The sequence below is a fragment of the Triticum aestivum genome, chromosome 7B, assembly GCF_018294505.1.
Source record: "Triticum aestivum cultivar Chinese Spring chromosome 7B, IWGSC CS RefSeq v2.1, whole genome shotgun sequence".
Classification (NCBI taxonomy): domain Eukaryota; kingdom Viridiplantae; phylum Streptophyta; class Magnoliopsida; order Poales; family Poaceae; genus Triticum; species Triticum aestivum.
In genome coordinates this window covers 21,033,814-21,057,702 of record NC_057813.1, presented here as the reverse complement: position 1 = coordinate 21,057,702, position 23,889 = coordinate 21,033,814, and the positions used below count along the sequence as shown (strand labels likewise).

The 23,889-nt window shown below is 44.0% G+C and overlaps 1 pseudogene; it reads left to right on the top strand.

The window, feature by feature from the left end:
• The first annotated feature begins 19,917 nt into the window (after positions 1 to 19,917).
• On the top strand, positions 19,918 to 23,592 carry LOC123162511 (sulfite exporter TauE/SafE family protein 3-like; annotated as a pseudogene).
• Positions 23,593 to 23,889: the final 297 nt, after the last annotated feature.

The following is a 23,889-nucleotide window of genomic DNA, read 5'->3' as shown; positions in this document are numbered from 1 at the left end:
CGGGGAACATAAGCCCCTGGTGTATTTGGCCGTACCAAAATGTACGGATGCAACATGTCGTAAATGAACATATATATATAAGGTAATGCAATTATGGGCAAAAAGTGCTGCATTTTATTCGAGAAGATTTGCTATGAGTGCGGAAAGCAAGGGATTGGATGAATTAAAGGCGTCTCCCTCCAGGGGTAGGCCGCGGAATGGTGTATTTAACAAATTTAATGCTCGTAATGGAGACCACCTGAGTGTTCGTCGCAGCCTTTGTCCCTCCCTGGCTGTTGCATCATGAGTTCGGCAGGTTCGCCGCCGGACAGAGTTCTGTATAAAAAAGAGAGAAATAAAAGATAAAAAGAGCGACACACTTGGGAGCCCCTGGTGTGGTCGAACCGCACTCTGGGTCTGTTGTGGTTGTGCCTCTCCCCCTATGCCCATGGTATCTCCAGGGCGTAATTATCTACGCGGAGAGTTTGTCTTAATATTGTGTGAGGGCTGGGGTTGAGGCTGCATTGCTACGCGTGCTCGGAACGTGCCAGGTGGTCTTGGTTGATGTTGCTCCGGGCGCGTTTGTCCGTGTTCGGTCGTTTAACGCCGGACTCGAAAATTGCCTTAAAAGGCTGCTCTGTACTTCTGCCGCGAGAGCCGCTGTATGTTCCTCCGTTCGGAGGGAGCGTTCCGTGTTTCCATTGACCGTGATGACTCCACGAGGGCCTGGCATCTTGAGCTTAAGGTATGCATAATGCGGCACCGCATTGAATTTTGCGAACGCGGTTCGTCCGAGCAGAGCATGATAGCCACTGCGGAATGGGACTATGTCGAAGATTAACTCCTCGCTTCGGAAATTATCCGGGGATCCGAAGACCACTTCCAGTGTAACTGAGCCTGTACAACTGGCCTCGACACCTGGTATGACGCCTTTGAAGGTTGTCTTTGTCGGTTTAATCCTTGAAGGGTCTATGCCCATCTTGCGCATTGTATCCTGATAAAGCAGGTTCAGGCTACTGCCGCCGTCCATCAGGACTCTCATGAGGTGAAATCCATCGACGATTGGGTCTAAAACCAATGCAGTGAATCCGCCATGGCGGATACTGGTCGGATGGTCTCTTCGATCGAAAGTGATCGGGCAAGAGAACCATGGGTTGAATTTTGGGGTGACTGGCTCCATCGCGTATACGTCCCTTAGTGCATGCGTCCGCTCCCTCTTGGGTATATGCGTTGCGTATATCATGTTTACCGTCCGAAGTTGAGGGGGGAATCCCTTTTGTCCTCTGTTGTTCGGCGGCCGGTCCTCTTCCTCATCATCGCTGTGTAGCCCCTTGTCATTGTTTTCGGTGATTAATTTGCCTGCCTGCTTGAATACCCAACAATCTCTGTTGGTGTGGTTAGCTGGCTTTTCGGGGGTTCCATGTATTTGACAGGAGCGGTCGAGTATTCGGTCCAAATTGGACGGGCCCGGAGTGGTTCTTTTGAATGGCTTCTTCCATTGACCAGGCTAGGAGCCTCGGAATCCGGCGTTGACTGCCGTATCCTCATTGTTGTCACCGTTAATGCGGCGTTTGTTTTTGTTTCGACGCGACCTGCCATTGTGGTCCTTGGTATCCGGACTGCCAGCGTTTTAACTGAGGTTGTTGCTGCGAGCTAGCCAGCTATCCTCTCCCGCACAGAAGCGGGTCATGAGTGATGTGAGGGCTGCCATGGATTTCGGCTTTTCCTGTCCTAGGTGCCGGGCCAGCCACTCGTCGCGGATGTTATGTTTGAAGGCAGCGAGGGCCTCTGCATCCGGACAGTCGACGATTTGATTTTTCTTTGTTAAGAATTATGTCCAGAATTGCCTGGCCGATGTGTCTGGCTGCTGGATTATGTGGCTTAGGTCATCTGCGTCCGGTGGTCGCACATACGTGCCCTGGAAGTTGTCGAGGAATGCGGCTTCCAGGTCTTCCCAGCATCCAATTGACTCTGCGGGCAGGTTGTTAAGCCAATGCCGAGCTGGTCCTTTAAGCTTGAGTGGGAGATATTTGATGGCGTGAAGATCGTCGCCGCGGGCCATATGTATATGGAGGAGATAATCCTCAATCCAAACCGCGGGGTCTGTTGTGCCATCGTAGGATTCGATATTAACGGGTTTAAACCCTTCAGGGATTTGATGATCCATTACTTCGTCAGTGAAGCATAGTGGGTGCACGGCGCCTCTGTATTGAGCAATATCGCGACGTAGCTCGAAAGAGCGTTGTCTGCTGTGTTTGGCCCGGCCGGAGTAGTTGTATCCGGCACGACGGTATTCGTCGTGGGTCTTGGGGCGCCCACGTGTTCCATAGATAGATCTGGATTGTCTTGCCTTGTCCTCCAATATATCCCGCAAGTCCGGCCCGTTCCCCCGTTGCTTCATGCTTTTTGAGCGATGCCGGGGTACGGTTTTGGTGGAGGGCTTGCACGCCTCTCTGTCGCGGCCACGAGGTGGTCGGTCTGCCGTATTGTGCACTGGTGATGCAGGTTTGTACGCTTCCTCCTCTAGTCGGGGGAGCAACTTGCGTTTTGGGTAACTTTTGGAGGGGAGTTCGAGTTCATACTCTTCGGCCGCGAGGACCTCGGTCCATCTGTCAGCCAGTAGGTCTTGATCAGCTTGAAGCTGTTGCTACTTTTTCTTTAGGCTATTTGCCGTGGCCATTAGCCTGCGTCTAAAACGCTCTTGTTTGACGGTATCCTCAGGCACGACGAATTCGTCGTCGTCGAGGCTTGCCTCGTCTCTGGAGGGAGGTAAGTAATTATCATCCTCGACCTCTTCGTCTGCCGCCCTCTCGTGAGGGCTTGCTTCTGCCTCCTCCTGCGCTAGATCGTGCTGGAGGGGTTTGTCTTCAGCACTTTCTAGGGTGTTATTATCTCCTGTGCCGGAATCTCTATTCTTGCTGTGGCGGGATTTAGAGCGGCGCCGCTGATGTCGGCGCTTGGGTTGTTCCTTTAAGGAATCGGCCTCCGTTGCTTCTTCGCCGTCCCCATCTTTTGGGGTGTCCACCATATATATGTCGTATGACGAGGTGGTCTTCCAGTGTCCTGTAGGCACTGGTTCTTGACAGTCTCCGGCATCGTCGTCCATACCTTCGATGTCTTCGGAGTCGTAGTCTAGTACGTCGGTTAGATCGTCGACGGTGGCTACAAAGTGGGTGGTGGGTGGGCTCTGAATTTCTTCATCGTCCGCGTCCCAACCATCCTGGCCGTAGTTCGGCCAGGGCTCTCTGGATAGCGAGAGATGCTTCAGCGAATTTAAGATATCGCCGAAGGGTGAGTGCTGAAAGATGTCCGCAGCGGTGAATTCCATGATCGGCGCCCAATCGGATTCGACTGGAAGGGGCGCAGGAGGTTCGGAGTCCGGCAGAGAGTCTAGCACCTCGGAGTCATGAGCTTTTTGCGGGACAAGGTAAGTTTTCGGCTCCATCGCCGTAGAAGTTGCAGCTCCCAAGGCGGTGTCCAGCCATCCATCCTCGATCTGAGTGATCGGCTCCAGACTATGGGTCAGAGCGGGTTCGTGTGCGGCCTCCAAGGTGCTGTCCAGCGGCAGAGTTAGGTCGTGCCCATCGTGACAGCGCGGCACGCTCGGCTGTGGCTCAGATCCATCGAAGATCAAGTCCCCGCGGATATCGGCCGTGAAGTTTAGGCTTCCAAACCTGACCTGGCGGCCAGGGGTGTAGCTTTCAATCTGCTCCAGATGGCCAAGTGAGTTGGCCCGCAGTACGAAGCCGCCGAATACGAAGATCTGTCCGGGGAGAAAAGTCTCACCCAGGACTGCGTCGTTATCGATTGAAGAGGCCATCAAGCCTATTGGTGATGACACAGAGGAACTCTCAATGAAAGCACCAATGTCGGTGTCAAAACCGGCGGATCTCGGGTAGGGGGTCCCGAACTGTGCGTCTAGGCGGATGGTAACAGGAGACAAGGGACACGATGTTTTACCCAGGTTCGGGCCCTCTTGATGGAGGTAAAACCCTATGTCCTGCTTGATTGATATTGATATTGTGGATGTTTACAAGAGTGGATCTACCACGAGATCAAGGAGGCTAAACCCTAAAAGCTAGCCTATGGTATGATTGTAATGGTTGTTGTTGTGTCCTACGGACTAGAGCCATCCGGTTTATATAGACACCGGAGAGGGCTAGGGTTACATAGAGTCGGTTACAATGGTAGGAGATCTACGTATCCGTATCGCCAAGCTTTCCTTCCACGCCAAGGAAAGTCCCATCCGGACACGGGACGAAGTCTTCAATCTTCTATCTTCATAGTCTTGGAGTCCGGTCGATGATGATAGTCCGGCCGATGATAGTTCGGCTGATGATGGTAGTCCGGCTATCCGGACACCCCCTAATCCAGGACTCCCTCAACAGCCCAATGGAATAACGGGCCGTTAATGGGTATAAAGTGATACACTGTTCATTACAGGCCAGTTTCACCACGGGCCGTTAATGGGCCAAGAGTTACAAAGGGCCTCATATGGGCCAAAAGAAGTCATGGGCCACACATGGGCCGGAAGTTAAAACGAGCTGGAATCATATTGGACTGCCCAGATGATGCTACTGGGCCTAATTCGGAGAGGTCATAACGGGCCCTGGGTTAGCGGGCTATAAATGGGCTATATGCGAACAAGCCGTTAACAGGCTTTCCGTGGGCCGGACCGGCACCTTTTGACCAAGTCAAACGGGCCGGCCTTTTCACAGGAATGGGCCTCTATTGGGCCGTGCCACGTGTCGCCGTATCATAGGCGCCTTCGGTCCAATGAGTGGATGACATCTGTCCCAACGGTGAGCCGACACGTGTTTCCTCCAGCCAATGATGATTTTACATGTGGAAAATCCCCATTGGTCGGGGCTGTTAACAGGTTATCGAATCCAAAACCGGACCCGATAGCTTAACGGCATTCCCTTACGGTGGATGCCACGTGTCGGTCACCCTTGACGAAAGCACTTCTGTGACGCCCGATTTATCATCATGGAAGTGGACACTTCCGTGATGATAATTTTGGTAATGTCATGGAACACTTCTACGACAGCACAGGTATGACTATCTTGATTCTGTCATAAAATCGTCATGGATGTACATGCATGACAAAAACGCGACCTACTGTGACAAACACGTATCATCACGGAAGTGTATTTTTTGTAGTGCTAGTTCAGGTTGCACAGAAAGATATTCTAAATGAAAAATTACTGACCTGGCGTGTCATGCCAGTTTGCACGTCATGCCAGATTTGATTGCTTATTTGTCGTGGATCCCTTGTTTGCGACCTAGGACAAGCATTCCATCCAGAGTCCCTGCAGACTGGAGTTCATCACCATCTTTGTTGTCCGCTGCCAGAGTTATTCCGCTGCTTCGTGTTGTTCTGCTGCTTGCATAGAGCAACTGTGGCAGGCGTAGTGTCACCGTGCCGATGTAATCCCCTTGTATCCATATATATTGTAATAAAGAGCTGATTTGTTCTATCCTAAGCAGTGCCGTATTCCAGAAGACTTCTCCTCGATCTCTGGGCTGGAATACGGGGCGTTCCAGTTTCTCTGAGTCGGAGTGCCACACCATGGCCACCCGGGTCATCACCGCTTTTTTGTAAGTATCTTTGCCCCGGCCACTGCATTTTACCATATCCAAATCCTTGTATTAATTTCCATATGCTTTCTTGTAGCAAACATTTGCTTGCGTGGACGGTGAGAAGCAGAAGGCGGTCAAAGGCATCGTGAAACCTGCCCGGAAGATACTCTCTGGCACCAAGCACACGTTGCGGTACAAAGCCGTGACGTAGTGTCGGTCGCTCGACGACAAGGGAGAGAAGATGACAAGGAAGACTGCTTGCCGGACCAACTTGTCGCAAGAAGAATACTTGGTAGTGGTAAGTGACTACATCAGTTGCTAGTACTTTGATTCATCCACCTCTTGTTCCTTAATGATTCGATTTTGTCTGACTAGGTGAGGGAACCCTGGATGAAGGCTGATTGTTGGGAGGCCCTGGTGGACATGTGGTGTGACCCGGCATGGCAGGCGCAACACGTGGAGAAGGGAAACGATCGCGCCAAAATGCCAGGCCGAGTGTTGAGGGAGAGTTCCGTCAGCACGATGGCGTGGTGACGATGATGATGTTCTACCGACGCAGGGCTTCGCCTAAGCACCGCTACGATATTATCGAGGAGGACTATGGTGGAGGGGGGCACCGCACACGGCTAAGAGATCAATGATCAATTGTTGTGTGTCCATGGGATGTCCCCCTGCCCCCGTATATAAAGGAGCAAGGGAGGAGGAGGCCGACCCTAGGAGGGGCGCGCCAAGGGAGTAGGATTCCTCCTCCTAGTAGGAGTAGGTTTCCTTCTTTCCTAGTCCAACTAGGAGAAGGGGGAAAGGAGGGGAGTGGAGAAGGAAGGGAGAGGGGGGGCGCGCCCCAAACCCCTTGTCCAATTCGGACTGGGCTTGGGAGGGGCGCGCGCCACCTCCTGGCTGCTGCCTCTCCTTCCCACTAAGGCCCATTAAGGCCCAATACTCTTCCCAGTATTCCCGTAACTCACTGGTACTCCGAAAAATACCCGAATCAATCAGAACATTTCTAATGTCCGAATATAGTCGTCCAATATATCGATCTTTACATCTCGACCATTTTGAGACTCCTCGTCATGTCCCCGATCTCATCCGGGACTCCGAACTACCTTCGGTACATCAAAACACATAAACTCATAATATAACTGTCATCGAACTTTAAGCGTGCGGACCCTACGGGTTCGAGAACTATGTAGACATGACCGAGACATGTCTCCGGTCAGTAACCAATAGAGGAACCTGGATGCTCATATTGGCTCCCACATATTCTACGAAGATCTTTATCGGTCAAACCGCATAACAACATACGTTGTTCCTTTTGTCATCGGTATGTTACTTGCCCGAGATTCGATCGTCGGTATCTCAATACCTAGTTCAATCTCATTACCGGCAAGTCTCTTTACTCATTATGTAATGCATCATCCCGCAACTAACTCATTAGTCACATTACTTGCAAGGCTTATAGTGATGTGCATTACCGAGAGGGCCCAGAGATACCTCTCCGACAATCGGAGTGACAAATCCTAATCTCGAAATACGCCAACTCAACATGTACCTTCAGAGACACCTGTAGAGCTCCTTTATAATCACCCAGTTACGTTGTGACGTTTGGTAGCACATAAAGTGTTCCTCCGATAAACGGGAGTTGCATAATCTCATAGTCATAGGAACATGTATAAGTCATGAAGAAAGCAATAGCAACATACTAAACGATCAAGTGCTAAGCTAACGGAATGGGTCAAGTCAATCACATCATTCTCTAATGATGTGATCCCGTTAATCAAATGACAACTCATGTTTATGGCTAGGAAACTTAACCATCTTTGATTCAATGAGCTAGTCAAGTATAGTCATACTAGTGACACTATGTTTGTCTATGTATTCACACATGTATCAAGTTTCCTGTTAATACAATTCTAGCATGAATAATAAACATTTATCATGAAATAAGGAAATAAATAATAACTTTATTATTGCCTCTAGGGCATATTTCCTTCAGTCTCCCACTTTCACTAGAGTCAATAATCTAGTTCACATCATCATGTGATTTAACACCAATATTCATATTTGTATATGATTAATACCCATAGTTCACATCGTCATGTATCAACACCCAAAGGGTTTACTAGAGTCAATAATCTAGTTCACATCGCTATGTGATTAACACCCAAAGTACTAAGGTATGATCATGTTTTGCTCGTGAGAGAAGTTTAGTCAACGGGTCTGTCATATTCAGAGCCGTATGTATTTTGCAAATATTCTATGTCTACAATGCTCTGCACTGAGCTATTCTAGCTAATTGCTCCCACTTTCAATATGTATCCAGATTGAGATTTAGGGTCATCTGGGTCGGTGTAAAAACTTGCACCGATGTAACTCTTTACGACGGGCTCTTTTATCACCTCCATAATCGAGAAATATTTTCTTGGTCCTCACTAAGGATATTCTTGACCGCTGTCTAGTGATCTACTCTTAGATCAAAATTGTACTCCCTTGCCAAACTCAGAGCAAGGTATACAATAGGTCTGGTGCATAGCATAGCATACTTTATAGAACCGATGACTGAGGCATAGGGAATGATTTTTCATTCTCTTTCTATTTTCTGCCATGGTCGGGTTTTGAATCTTACTCAACTTCACACCTTGCAACACAGGCAAGAACTCCTTCTTTGACTATTCCATTTTGAACTACTTCAAAATCTTATCAAGGTATGTACTCATTGAAAAATCTTATCAAGCGTCTTGATCTATCCTTATAGATCTTGATGCTCAATGTGTAAGTAGCTTCACCGAGGTCTTTCTTTTAAAAACTCTTATTCAAGTATCCTTTTATGCTATCCAGAATTTCTATATCATTTCCAGTTAACAATATGTCATCTACATATAGTTTTAGAAATGTTACAGAGCTCTCACTCACTTTCTTGTAAATACAGGCTTCTCCAAAAGTCTGTATAAAACCATATGCTTTGATCAACTCATCTAAGCGTATATTCCAACTCCGAGATGCTTGCACCAGTCCATAGATGGATCACTGGAGCTTGCACAATTTGTTAGCACCTTTAGGATTGACAAAACCTTCTGGTTGCATCATATACAACTCTTCTTTAATAAATCCATTAAGGAATGCAGTTTTGACATCCATTTGCCAGATTTCATAAAATGTGGCAATTGCTAACATGATTCGGACAGACTTAAGCATCGATATGAGTGAGAAAATCTCATTGTATTCAACACCTTGAACTTGTCGAAAAACTTTTTGCGACAAGTCGAGCTTTGTAGATAGTAACACTACTATCAGTGTCCGTCTTCCTCTTGAAGTTCCATTTATTCTCAATGGTTTGGCGATCATCGGGCAAGTCCACCAAAGTCCACACTTTGTTCTCATGCATGGATCCCATCTCAGATTTCATGGCCTCAAAGCATTTCACAGAATCTAGGCTCACCATCGCTTCCTCATAGTTCGTAGGTTTATCATGGTCTAGTAACATGACTTCCAGAACAGGATTACCGTACCACTCTGGTGCATACTGTACTTTGGAAGACCTACGAGGTTTTGTAGTAACTTAATCTGAAGTTTCATGATCATCATCATTAGCTTCCTCACGAATTGGTGTAGGAATCACTAGAACTGATTTCTGTGATGAACTACTTTCCAATTCAGGAGAAGGTACAAATTACCTTATCAAGCTCTACTTTCCTCCCACTCACGTCTTTCGAGAGAAACTCCTTCTCTAGAAAGGATTCATTCTTAGCAACGAATATTTTGCCTTTGGATCTGTGATTAGAAGGTGTACCCAACAATCTCCTTTGGGTATCCTATGAAGACGCATTTCTATGATTTGGGTTCGAGCTTATCAGGTTGAAACTTTTTCACATAAGCATCGCAACTCCAAACTTTAAAAAACGACATCTTAGGTTTATTGCTAAACCATAGTTCATACGGTGTCGTCTCAATGGATTTAGATGGTTCCCTATTTAACGTGAATGCAGTTGTCTCTAATGCATAACCCCAAAACAATAGTGGTAAACTGATAAGAGACATCATAGATCGCACCATATCCAATAAAGTGCGGTTACGATGTTCGGACACACCATAACATTGTGGTGTTCCAGGTGGCGTGAGCTATGAAACTATTCCATATTGTTTTATATGAAGGCCAAACTCGTAACTCAAATATTCTCCTCCACGATCAGATCGTAGAAACTTTATTTTCTTGTTACGATGATTCTCCACTTCACTCTGAAATTCTTTGAACTTTTCAAATGTTTTAGACTTGTGTTTCATTAAGTAGATATACTCATATCTGCTCAAATCATTTGTGAAGGTCAGAAAATAACGATACTCGCCACGAGCATCAACACTCATTGGACCGCATACATCGGTATGTATTATTTCCAACAAGTCAGTAGCTCGTTCCATTGTTCCGGAGAACGGAGTTTTAGTCATCTTGCCCATAAGGCACGGTTGGCAAGCATCAAATGATTCATAATCAAGTGATTCCAAAAGTCCATCTTTATGGAGTTTCTTCATGCGCTTTACACCGATATGACCCAAACGGCAGTGCCACAAATAAGTTGCATTATCATTATCAAGTTTGCATCTTTTGGCATCAATATTATGAATATGTGTATCACTATGATCGAGATCCAACAAACTATTTTCATTGGGTGTATGACCATCGAAGGTTTTATTCATGTAACAGAACAACAATTATTCTCTGACTTTAAATGAATAACCATTTTGCAATAAACATGATCAAATCATATTCATGCTCAACGCAAATGCCAAATACCATTTATTTAGGTTCAACACTAATCCCGAAAGTATAGGGAGTGTGCGATGATGATCATATCAATCTTGGAACCACTTCCAACACACATCATCACTTCACCCTCAACTAGTCTCTATTTATTCTGTAACTCCTATTTCGAGTTACTAATTTTTAGCAACCGAACAAGTATCAAATACCCAGGGGCTACTATAAACACTAGTAAGGTACACATCAATAACTTGTATATCAAATATACCCTTGTTCACTCTGCCATCCTTCTTATCCACCAAATATTCAGGGAATTTCCGCTTCCAGTGACCATTTCCTTTGCAGTAGAAACACTCAGTTTCAGGTTTTGGTCCAGTTTTTGGGTTCTTCGCGGGAGTGACAACTTGCTTGCCATTCTACATGAAGGTCCCTTTCTTTCCCTTTGCCTTTTTCTTGAAACTAGTGATCTTGTCAATCATCAACACTTGATGTTCTTTCTTGATTTCTACCTTCGTCGATTTCAACATCACGAAGAGCTCCGAAATAATTTCCGTCATCCCTTTCATACTATAGTTCATCACGAAGTTCTACTAACTTGGTAATGGTGACTAGAGAACTCTGTCAATCACTATCTTATCTGGAAGATTAACTCCCACTTGATTCAAGCAATTGTAGTACCCAGACAATCTGAGCACATGCTCACTAGTTGAGCAATTCTCCTCCATATTTTAGCTATAGAACTTGTTGGAGACTTCATATCTCTCAACTCGGGTATTTGCTTGAAATATTAACTTCAACTCCTGGAACATCTCATATGGTCCATGACGTTCAACACATTTTTGAAGTCCCAATTCTAAGCCGTTAAGCATGGTGCACTAAACTATCAAGTAGTCATCATATTGAGCTAGCCAAACGTTCATAACGTCTGCATTTGCTCCTGCAATAGCTCTATCACCTAGCGGTGCATCAAGGACATTATTCTTCTGTGCAGCAATGAGGATAAACCTCAGATCACGGACCCAGTACGCATCATTGCTACTATCATTTTTCAACATAGTTTTTCTCTAGGAACATATCAAAATAAACATAGGGAAGCAACAACGCGAGCTATTGATCTACAACATAATTTGCAAAATACTATCAGGACTAAGTTCATGATAAATTAAAGTTCAATTAATCATATTACTTAAGAACTCCCACTTAGATAGACATCCCTCTAATCATCTAAGTGATCACGTGATCCAAATCAACTAAACCATGTCCGATCATCACGTGAGATGGAGTAGTTTTCAATGGTGAACTTCACTATGTTGATCATATCTACTATATGATTCACGCTCGACCTTTTGGTCTTAGTGTTCCGAGGCCATATCTGTATATGCTAGGCTCGTCAAGTTTAACCTGAGTATTCCGTGTGTGCAACTGTTTTGCACCCGTTGTATTTGAACATAGAGCCTATCACACCTGATCATCACGTGGTGTCTCAACACGAAGAACTTTCGCAACGGTGCATACTCAGGGAGAACACTTTTACCTTGAAATTTTAGTGAGAGATCATCTTATAATGCTACCGTCAATCAAAGCAACATAAGATGCATAAAGAATAAACATCACATGCAATCAATATAAGTGATATGATATGGCCATCATCATCTTGTGCTTGTGATCTCCATCTCCGAAGCATCGTCATGATCACCACCGTCACCGGAGCGACACCTTGATCTCCATTGTAGCATCGTTGTCGTTTCTCCACCTATTGCTTCTACGACTATCGCTACCGCTTAGTGATAAAGTAAAGCAATTACAGGGCGATTGCATTGCATACAATAAAGTGACAACCATATAGCTCCTGCCAGTTGCCGATAACTCGGTTACAAAACATGATCATCTCATACAATAAAATATAGCATCATGTCTTGATCATATCACATCACAACATGCCCTGCAAAAACAAGTTAGACGTCCTCTGCTTTGTTGTTGCAAGTTTTACGTGGCTGCTACGGGCTGAGCAAGAACCGTTTTTACCTACGCATCAAAACCACAACGATAGTTCGTCAAGTTAGTGTTGTTTTAACCTTCTCAAGGACCGGGCGTAGCCACACTCGGTTCAACTAAAGTTGGAGAAACTGACACCCGCCAGCCACCTATGTGCAAAGCACGTCGGTAGAACCAGTCTCGCGTAAGCGTACGCATAATGTCGGTCCGGGCCGCTTCATCCAATAATACTGTCGAACCAAAGTTGACATGCTGGTAAGCAGTATGACTTGTATCGCCCACAACTCACTTGTGTTCTACTCGTGCATATAACATCTACGCATAAAACCAGGCTCCGATGCCACTATTGGGGAACGTAGTAATTTCAAAAAAATTCCTACGCACACGCAAGATCATGGTGATGCATAGTAACGAGAGGGGAGAGTGTGTCCACGTACCCTTGTAGACCGAAAGCGGAAGCGGAAGCACAACGCGGTTGATGTAGTCGTACGTCTTCACGGCCCGACCGATCAAGCACCGAAAGCACGGCACCTCCAAGTTCTTTCACACGTTCAGCTCGATGACGTCCCTCGAACTCCGATCCAGCCGACTGTCGAGGGAGAGTTCCGCCAGCACGACGGCGTGGTGATGATGATGATGTTCTACTGACGTAGGGCTTCACCTAAGCACCGCTACGATATTATCGAGGAGGACTATGATGGAGGGGGGCACTGCACACGGCTAAGATATCAATGATCAATTGTTGTGTGTCCATGGGGTTCCCCCCTGCTCCCGTATATAAAGGAGCAAGGGAGGAGGAGGTCGGCCCTAGGAGGGGCGCGCCAAGGGAGTAGGATTCCTACTCCTAGTAGGAGTAGGTTTCCTTCTTTCCTAGTCCAACAAGGAGAAGGGGGGAAAGGAGGGGAGTGGAGAAGGAAGGGAGAGGGGGGGCGCGCCCCAAACCCCTTGTCCAATTTGGACTGGGCTTGGGAGGGGCGCGCGCCACCTCCTGGCTGCTGCCTCTCCTTCCCACTAAGGCCCATTAAGGCCCAATACTCTTCCTCGTATTCCCGTAACTCCCTGGTACTTCGAAAAATACCCGAATCACTCGGAACCTTTCCGATGTCTGAATATAGTCGTCCAATATATCGATCTTTACGTCTCTACCATTTTGAGACTCCTCGTCATGTCCCCGATCTCATCCGGGACTCCGAACTACCTTCGGTACATCAAAACACATAAACTCATAATATAACCGTCATCGAACTTTAAGCGTGCGGACCCTACGGGTTCGAGAACTATGTAGACATGACCGAGACACGTCTCCGGTCAATAACCAATAGCGGAATCTAGGTGCTCATATTGGCTCCCACATATTCTACGAAGATCTTTATCGGTCAAACCGCATAACAACATATGTTGTTCCTTTTGTCATCGGTATGTTACTTACGCGAGATTCGATCGTCGGTATCTCAATACCTAGTTCAGTCTCATTACCGGCAAGTCTCTTTACTCGTTGTGTAATGCATCATCCCTCAACTAACTCATTAGTCACATTGTTTGCAAGGCTTATAGTGATGTGCATTACCGAGAGGGCCCAGAGATACCTCTCCGACAATCGAAGTGACAAATCCTAATCTCGAAATACGCCAACTCAACATGTACATTCAGAGACACCTGTAGAGCTCCTTTATAATCACCCAGTTACGTTGTGACATTTGGTAGCACACAAAGTGTTCCTCCGGTAAACGGGAGTTGCATAATCTACTAGTCATAGGAACATGTATAAGTCATGAAGAAAGCAATAGCAACATACTAAAAGATCAAGTGTTAAGCTAACGGAATGAGTCAAGTCAATCACATCATTCTCTAATGATGTGATCCCGTTAATCAAATGACAACTCATGTCTATGGCTAGGAAACTTAACCATCTTTGATTCAACGAGCTAGTCAAGTAGAGGCATGCTAGTGACACTCTGTTTGTCTATGTATTCACACATGTATCAAGTTTCCGGTTAATACAATTCTAGCATGAATAATAAACATTTATCATGAAATAAGGAAATAAATAATAACTTTATTATTGCCTCTAGGGCATATTTCCTTCACCCTCCTCCACCGGGCGCCCCTCCTCCCTCCTCCACCGCCCTCCTCCTCCGGCCGCCCCCTCCTCCCTACTCCTCCGGCCGCCCCTCCTCCCTCATCCACTGGCCGCCCCCTCTTCCCTCCTCCACCGGCCGCCCACTCCTCCCTCCTCCAGCCGCCCACTATTCTTAGTAAGAATTAGTTTATTTTTATTTATAGTAATTGCTTAGTTGAACTAGTTAAATTAATAGAACTAGTTGAACTAGTTTATTTTTAGTAAGAAATAGTTTATTTCTTTTATAGTAATTGCTTAGTTGAACTAGTTAAATTAATAGAACTAGTTGAACTAGTTTATTTTTAGTAAGAAATAGTTTATTTCTTTTATAGTAATTGCTTAGTTGAACTAGTTAAATTAATAGAACTAGTTTACTTTTAGTAAGAACTAATTTATTTTTAGTAAGAACTAGTTTATTTTTATTTATAGTAAGTGTTAAGTTGAACTAATTGAATTAATATAACTAGTTTATTTTTAGTAAGAAAATTTAGGTATATGAGATTTGATGATCTAATTAAAATTTTACTATAAAACTAGTTTATATTTATTAAGAAAATTAATAAAACTAGTTTGTTTTTTTATGTCATTATCACTTTGTCATCAAAGAATGCTATATGAGATTTGATGATCTAATTAAAAATTTACTTGGTGGAATATGTAGGCTTAGTTGTGTCTCCTTGGAGTGATCGTCATCCGAGCTACCTCCACTTCCTCTACACCCGAGTCGGTGAGCTAAAAGTCCACCTCCTCCTTCTCCACCTTCCTCTACTTCCAAACTAGGGTATTTAGTTATAAGATATATTGAAATGATTTTGTCAATATTAAACCATTGAAATGCAATGAGCGCCAGTTTATGCTCATGTGTGAAGTGTTCATTCATTTCTGAGTGACCTATGTTTCGCCGGAGTGTTGGTTTATTTCCGTTCCGGCAAATTTCAGGCTTTCGATATGTCATATTTTAGCAAAGGTCATGCCGGATTTTTCCGTGAATTTAAGCATGACTTGTGCTAGAATATGTACGAAATATCGGGTGCCCCGGATTTGCTAGAAAGAGAGTTAAACGACATTTCGAGTTGACTTTAAGTCTGTCGAGGCTCCATACATGACTGTCCAAAAATTGGTGAGGGAGAGTCTCCATCATATATGAGAGAATAATGCCGACTGTTGTCGTGGGGGTCGCTTTTCCTTCTTTTTGTGCTAGACCTTTGTTATGCACTAGGGGAAGAAGGATTAGCGACCATCATCGACGGTCAAAAAATTAGTGACAGAGTGTCCATCATATATGAGAGAAGAAGAATGTCGATTGTTGTCGTGAGGGTCGCTTCTCCTTCTTTTCCTTGTGCTAGATATTTGTAATACACTAGGGAAAGGAGGAGTAGCGACCATCACCAACAGTTGTAATATCAGAGAGGGAATGCCCACCATATACATGAGATGAGAGTTTAGGAAGTAAGACTCGACAGACCTAAAGTCAACCTATTGCATATTGAGTAATAGTGATCTATGTGTTGAGTTCCCTGGTAGTTGCCTTCGGTCGATTTTTAATTAATGTTTCAACTATGAATATAGGAAATGTCTGACGATGAAAAGGAATTCGGTATGTGCGAATTCTGCGAAGACGAGCGCGGCCTGTGTGACAGGCCTCACCTAGTTGGTGGTAGGCGCTTCAGCATCAAGCTGGATGACACCTTCGAAGTGGATACAATAAGTCACAACAACAAGTCTATTTTCGTAATTAAGCATGACTTCTTCTTCTTTTGCTTCAACTTAGAATTTAATTTTTTTACTATTCTACCAGTGTATCCCCTGCCATGCAAGAATATATGTCTTGGATAAGGTTGGTTCAGTAGTATGGAAACTATGGAGGTAAAAAGAGTTAACTTGAGGATCGAGCATGGTTATAGTTTTCCCGCAAAATTATACAATACAGACACATACACCCATTTTGAATGCAAACAATGGAGAGCAGTATGCAAGGCTTATACATTTAAGCCTGATGTGCTTATCACCTTTGATATTCGTCCGGAAGATGATATTGAAGATAATATCGACATCTAGGTCGATGTGCAGACGCCTCCAGTTCTACCATTATGTAAGTTTCTCAACCATATTTATGTGTTGGATTTTGTTTATTTAAAAATATTTGACAACTAATTTCTATTGACGGCTTATTTACATTCAAGCAAACATGTCCAGCACTTGGTAGACATGACCTACCACTGTCTCGGGGCTGGACTAAACTGCGAGGAGACAAGTCATTGTGTTTCATGGCTTGAGGGTCTTCATACTGTCAAGACAAATTATTTTCCTGGACTTAGAAATCTTAGTACTCAAAACGTGCGACCAATAGTGTTCGTACTGAACTACGGTCACATCTATTTAGGAAAGATGGTAGGCTTTTACTATTTGTCCTTAGTGCATCTTTTGCATACATTATTTTTTAAGCTAAATTTCATTGCTAAGTATTTTACTATGATGTTCTTCAACAGGGACTTTTGATGATGTTGTGCCTCAGTGGATGGAAGCTAAAGGTCGCATGTCCATGGTTAGCATACGGTCAAGACTTCCTACATTGCACATGAGTGCATTCAGGGTTTCTAGAAGCGAGCAAGTCTTAATAGTCAAAGACTTGAACAAAATTGTGAAGGATCGCAGAGAAGTACTTGGGGGCATCAATCAGAAGCGCAGCCCACAATTAGGAGATAGGTTCATCTGCATGCTTCAGTACGATGAATCAGGAGCGCTCCACATGTTCTATGCTATTTTACATGAGAAAGAGCGGTAGGAGTGATTAGCTAGCTAGAATGAGTGTTGGTGGTGATGACTATGATGATTAATATTAGCTGGTGTTGGTGGTGATTAGAGTATGACTATGATGATTAAATAGTGTTGGTAGTAATAACTATGATGATTATTAGCTAGTGTTGTTCATGATGATATGATGCAAGAGTTTTTAATATTAATATGATGATGATGATGATGATGAGTATGTTATTATATCATTGGGTGAAAGAACCGCAGATTAGTTTTAAGTGGATGGATCCTAAGTGATCAAGTCATGGATTATCGTGATAATCCATGACTTGGTCACTTAGGATCGATCCATTTGAAACTAATCTGCGGTTCTTTCACCTTGTGATTTAATAACTCATTATAATGTAAAAACAATCTCTAAATTACTATTGTATGAAAAAATTATATAAAGGTGTATGAATACGGCCTAAAATTAAAAAGAAATAGAATACCAAAAAATAGTAGTAGCGCGGGCGGAGAGAAGTGCTACTAGTAATTACCAGTAGCGGTTGTCCAGAAAAGCGCTACTACTAAGTAGATATAGCAGTAGCGCGTGCCAGCAGGCGCTACTGCTAAGCTTTAGCTGTAGCGTCGTATCAGTAGTGCGGGTACTCGCGCTACTGATATGCCAATAAATTGCGCCACTGCTAGGCTTTTCCCTAGTATTGGATAGCACGTCTCAAGGTTACCATCCTAACCTTTCATTTATGTCCATGCCTTGAAATAGCACCATTCCAACCTATATGAGCCTAATGCCATGTTACAGGATTTAATGGAGCAGCGGGCTGCTGAAGAGGAGCAAAGGCGGCTGGCTGAGCAAGAGAGCAGAAATAATGAATGAGCAGACATGAACGAAAGGTTGAAGTTGCTCAAGAATCAACTACAGGTAGAACATTCTCTAAACTATAGTAGAACATTCATTATATAGCGACGAACCACCCTCACGTGACTCTACTCTTATAGGTCTTATGCAATCTCAAAGCAGTGGAAGTGATGCCCCTCCTCCTCCTCCTCCAGAATCTTAACCCGATGGCCCCTCCTCCTCCTTAAGATGATCTATGAACATGTGAACTTCTATGTGACGTGCACGTGTTTTGCAAGTGGTGAACTTCCATAAGTTAACAATATGTATGAATTTGCGAACTTGTGTGTGATGTGTACTAGTATGAAACATTCGCCTATATATGTGGACAACTTCAAATTATGCCTATGTGTGTGTTGTGTTACTCGATGAATTACTAGGGAGCTAGGAGCTCCCACATTCATTTGTTATGATACCATTTTCTGCATTGCATATATATACAAATATTGTATTGTAGTTGTTTTCAGTTGCAGGGATCAGACAAGAAAGAGCTTAGAAATAGAAGCAATGGGACACATTTCCGAGAGCAACACTCGGAAACTGATAGACTACCGAGAGCTACAATCGGAAAAGGAGTCAACTAAGCAGCACTTCACTACTACAGTGGTGCCACTCTTTTCTGAGGGTTGTGACCCCCGGTAAAAGGTCAGCTGCCATGTGGGACAATGTCCCACTGGTCAGTTCCAAAGGGTTTAGTCAATAGTCGTATGGCGAGCATTGCCGAGAGCTGCTCTCGGCAAAGATATCGTCATATTATTCTTTTTAAATATTTAGCAAACAATATAATAACTTTTACTGATAAATGTGACCAGTGGGACCACATGTCAGGTAGGGAAAACGTTTTATTGATAATTGCCGAGAGCCACTCTCGGTATAGGCCACCCCAAGTGACAACATCGTCAGTTCAAAACTGGCAGGCCAGGTGGCCCCCCTTTGTCGTGTGTGGCTCTCGGCGACTGCACGCTTTGCCGTGCGGTACTTGTTCGCTGTGAGACAGTGACGACAACGATAGTTAGTTGCCGGGAAGACAGGTTTGCCGAGTACTGCTCTCGGTGTTTCTTACTTTGCCGAGTGCTCATGTTTTGGCTCTCGGCGAAGACCCTGACACCCGGCGTATACGAAATTCCAATAGTGTATGTTTGTCAACTAGTTAGGTGGGTTTGAGTCTAAAACTAATGCACGAATTCGTGTGGGAGTTTCTGCTTTTCTTTGGTCTTGAAGGAACTGTAGGATGATTATGTTTTTAACAGAACAAAGATTCAATTTTTTTTGCAGGTTATCTTTTGAGCTACAGGGTGGACCTATATACAATGCAGAAATATGAGAGCTTATGATTTCTAAGTGTAATCAATAGAAGATGGTGGCACGGAATACTTACAACCGGTTTGAAGGACGATTCAATAATAGGTTATTGCTTACCTCATACACCATGCGGTCGTTGGTTGCGGTTACTTTGTTACTACTCAAACTTAAACAAATATATGGCTTTATGCCTGTGTGCATCGCATCGCAATCCTCATTTTAAAACTTCCATTCCGAGATATTTGACAACACCACTTTGATCGCACTTTTTCTTTAGCCGCACTTTGATTGCACGTTAATAACACAAGTAACACACTTCATATCATTTGGTAGGTGGGTCGATAGTTGTCAAATCGTACTATTCAAATATTTGACATAGGAAGTCATCAATCATCTCCACCCGTTCGGTTCTTGCAGCTCTCTCACACTTCAAATCTCCTTCAAAAATTCGCCTATCGGCCCTGCTCCCTTTTGTGGCTGTTGCGTCCAAAGAGAGAGCTCAAAGATCACAGATTTGCAGGAGGGTGAGAAATGGGGATGAAATGGCACGTCGTCGCGGTGCTGGGCGTGGCCTGCACCGTCGTCGCCGACAGGGGGCTCTCGTTCACCGGCGCCGTGGCACCTCCGGAGGAGGTGAGCTACCTGCGCAAGCTGGCCAACTCCCTGTGGCAGAGCGACGGAACCACCTACCACCACGTGTGGCCGGTAATAACTGAAGGCTTTTTCTTCTGTGTTAATTTCGAGCTGTATTTATCCCAGAGCTTGCGCAGAAACACATGTCAGCAAATTAAGTTGTTTAAATCAACCAGTAGGCTAGTTAAAATTGAGCTGGCTCTTTGATGGTTCTGACCCATTCTGTACTTCTCCATTTTTATCCATGAGTCGCTATTGGCCGAAATGACTTGTTGATTTGCTGATTCTCTGTTCCTTTACATGTAGCCCATGAAATTTGGGTGGAAATTTGTGTTGGGTTCATTCATTGGATTCTTCGGAGCAGCATTCGGCAGCATCGGCGGTGTAGGTGGCGGCGGGATCTTCGTGCCGATGCTTACCTTGATCATCGGCTTTGATCCCAAGTCATCGGCGGCGATGTCAAAGTGTGAGGATTCAGTTCATCTTCATGCCACGTATTATTTTTCTTTTTATCTATCCATGTATTCTTCTTGTTTGTTTTTATTCATACTGTATTATTTGCAATGAAGTCCTGTATATCTTACTGAGGAATTTGGTGGCCCACTTAGGCTAAAACAACTAACACACATAAATGGCCCAACACTTATTCTGCACATTATGGCACTATAAACTAGCTTGTAATATAAACAGTTTAGCTGCATATTCCTTTTTTTACACTATAAACAGAAACATTTCAACATTTTTTTTGGTAAAACATTCTATAATTTGAAGTGCAAGGTACATCTCAAATGTATTCCATTGATTGAACAGATTTTCTCTTAATATTTACCTTAATACAAAAGGTGAAAAAAAAATAAAAAATCCATCATCAGATAACATATCATTGGAAGATCTGTTAGCTTCATGATTATTAGGCCGGAGGTTTAACCTCCTGCTTTTCGAGAAGAAAAAAAGCTTCTTGATTATTTTTGAGAACTGAGATAGTGTACTCTGCCACAGGTATGATCATGGGGGCCGCCGTGTCAACTGTGTACTGTAACCTCAAGCTGAAGCACCCAACATTGGACATGCCAGTGATAGACTATGATCTAGTCCTGCTCATACAGCCCATGCTGATGCTAGGGGTCAGCATTGGGGTCATCTGCAATGTGATATTCCCTGACTGGCTCGTCACAGTCCTCTTGATCATTCTCTTCATAGGTGCTCAAACATTGCCCTGAAACTGCAGCAAACGTTAGTTAATCTTAGCTGTCATTGTAGCTGACCTCAGAGTAATTTCCGAATTATATTTCAGTTACTTCAACTAAAGCTTTTCTGAAGGCTATCGAAACATGGAAGAAAGAGACGATAATCATAACGGTAATGATTGTTTTGGTTTTTTCTTGGATACCTGTACTTTTTGTTTTGGCATCATATTAGGGATACTTAGAAACCCATTCATTCGATTATTGGCTCAGGAGACAGCAATACGATCGGAACAAACCAGTAAGTGACCAATGAACAAAACTATTCATCATTTATGAAGTGCGGAAAAATGTTGCTTATGTTTTCTGTCTGGCAGCAGCTGAAGAACAGGAGTACATGCCGCTGTCTGAAGGACTCAATGCCACATCTCAGACTGAAAATATGCCGGATCATGATCGAAATGAAACCCCGTCAGACGAAGCGGTGAAATAAAAAATCAATGAACATTACATTCCCTGGCCTTGGAAACAATCATCTTAAAGGACTCATAAGAGTACAGCTGGTCTGATGCTGCAGGTATCCATTTGGAAGAATGTTTACTGGAAGGAGGTTGGCCTTCTTGCCTTTGTCTGGGTAGCATTCCTTGGTCTTCAGGTCACTAAGGTGTGCACCTGGCCTCAACTGCAATTTCAATTTGAAACTATAATAGTAACATGAATTCCTGGATAATTATGAAGTACTTTTGGTCTTCAAAGATCAGCTACTTTATTAAATATCAATTGTTCCCTTTTACAATACCAAGCTGTGCACTTGTGTGTTCAGTTTCCCTGTTGCCTATGTTATCCATAATAGTATTCAATAATCTAGTTCAGGATGCACAGGAAGATATTCTAAATGGCAAACTACTACATGCATGCAACTCATACTGCGAAGAAAGATACTGTATGGAATTTACGTCCGGAGAAATAGAAATTGACAGTAACATCTCGAAAATACACAGGTGAACATGGTTCCACGCGCACCCACATGCGTAGTAAATTCAAAACAAATACTAGAAAAATTCGAAAAATTTCTGAATTTTTTTGGACTACCAAACTTGGTCGACCATTCTACTCATGTGTGAAGTTTCGTGAAAAAAGATACTCGTAGTATCCTTAGTGAAGAAAATACAATAAGGTCCTTACTATTCAGCAAACAGTGTTTTCTAATATAGCGTCTATTTTGTCATTTTTGCCTAGGGTCATTTCTTCATAAAACTTCATACTCAAGTATATGAGTCGACTATGTATGTTAAAAAAATATTTAGATTTTTTATTTTTTTTCTAGTATTTTTTTAATTTACTATTCATAAAAGGGTGCATGTGGAACCATGTTCACCAAATTCCTGTCCGTAACATCTGGCTTATGTAATTCTTCATGTTTGCAGAACTACATGGCAACTTGCTCCATCTGGTATTGGGTTCTGAACTTACTCCAGGTACTGACTGTACCGATTTTCTTCAGCTAGGTATTGAACTATAGCGCATACAAAATGGATCCGTAGGTCATTTACATGTTGGATACGTGCGCAGATCCCTGTGTCTGTTGGGGTGGCCATGTACGAGGCAGTAGGTTTGGTGCAGGGGAGGAGGGTGATATCATCAAAGAGGAATGAGCAGAACAGCCTGAAAGCTCATCAGCTACTGGTGTACTGCTTCTTGGGCGTCACCGCTGGTGTCGTTGCCGGTCTGCTTGGCGTCGGTGGGGGCTCCATCATGGGGCCTCTCTTCCTGGAGCTCGGTGTTCCTCCGCAAGTAAATCGATCTTTGTTCACTCATGTTAATAACCTTATGTATTGATCATGGTTTCTACTTTCTACTACCTATTTATCGCACATTCGACCTGTCTGTACTGCAGGTCGCAAGTGCTACAGCCACCTTCGCGATATGTTCTCATCTTCCATGTCCGTCGTAGAGTACTACCTCCTGAACCGGTTCCCTGTGCCATATGGTACTACCTCTATTTTCTCTGATATATCCTCCCATGATTATCTAGCACTTGTTACTTACTCTGAAGTGAAACCTGTGCAGCTGTCTACTTGACCATCCTGGCATTTTTCGCTGCGATCGTCGGCCAGAGGGTTGTGAGGAAGCTAATTGATCTGCTAGGACGGGCGTCGATCATCGTCTTCATATTGTCCTTCATGATCTTCATCAGCGCGCTCTCTCTAGGTACCAGGTTTCCCTCCCCTCACTCTCAGTGCAAGTGATGCAACCATCACATGGTTTCAAACCGAACATCGGGCCCTGAAATTTTTGTGCAGGTGGAGTCGGCATCTCCAACACGATCCACAAGATCGCGCGGCATGAGTACATGGGATTCGAGAACATCTGCAAATACGAGGCGTAGGAAGCCGTAGCCTGTGGGCGTGCATGAACAGCGTGATGTATTGTGTAGTATCAGTGGACTTTGGAAATGTCAAGGTGATCAAAGGCTTGGCGCTCAGGATTCCACGGGTAGTTTAACAAGGTGAACAAGACTTGGGGTATTCCAAAGTCCATGTAAATTGCAAATTGTAAGAGCTAAGCTGTAAATTGTAAATTGTTACAAGTAAAGTGTTCGAATTTAGAGTTTAATCTTGTCCATCTTCTCCCTTCTCTGCATTGCTCTATTTTTTTTAATGAAACCGCTCAATTTTCTTTTTTG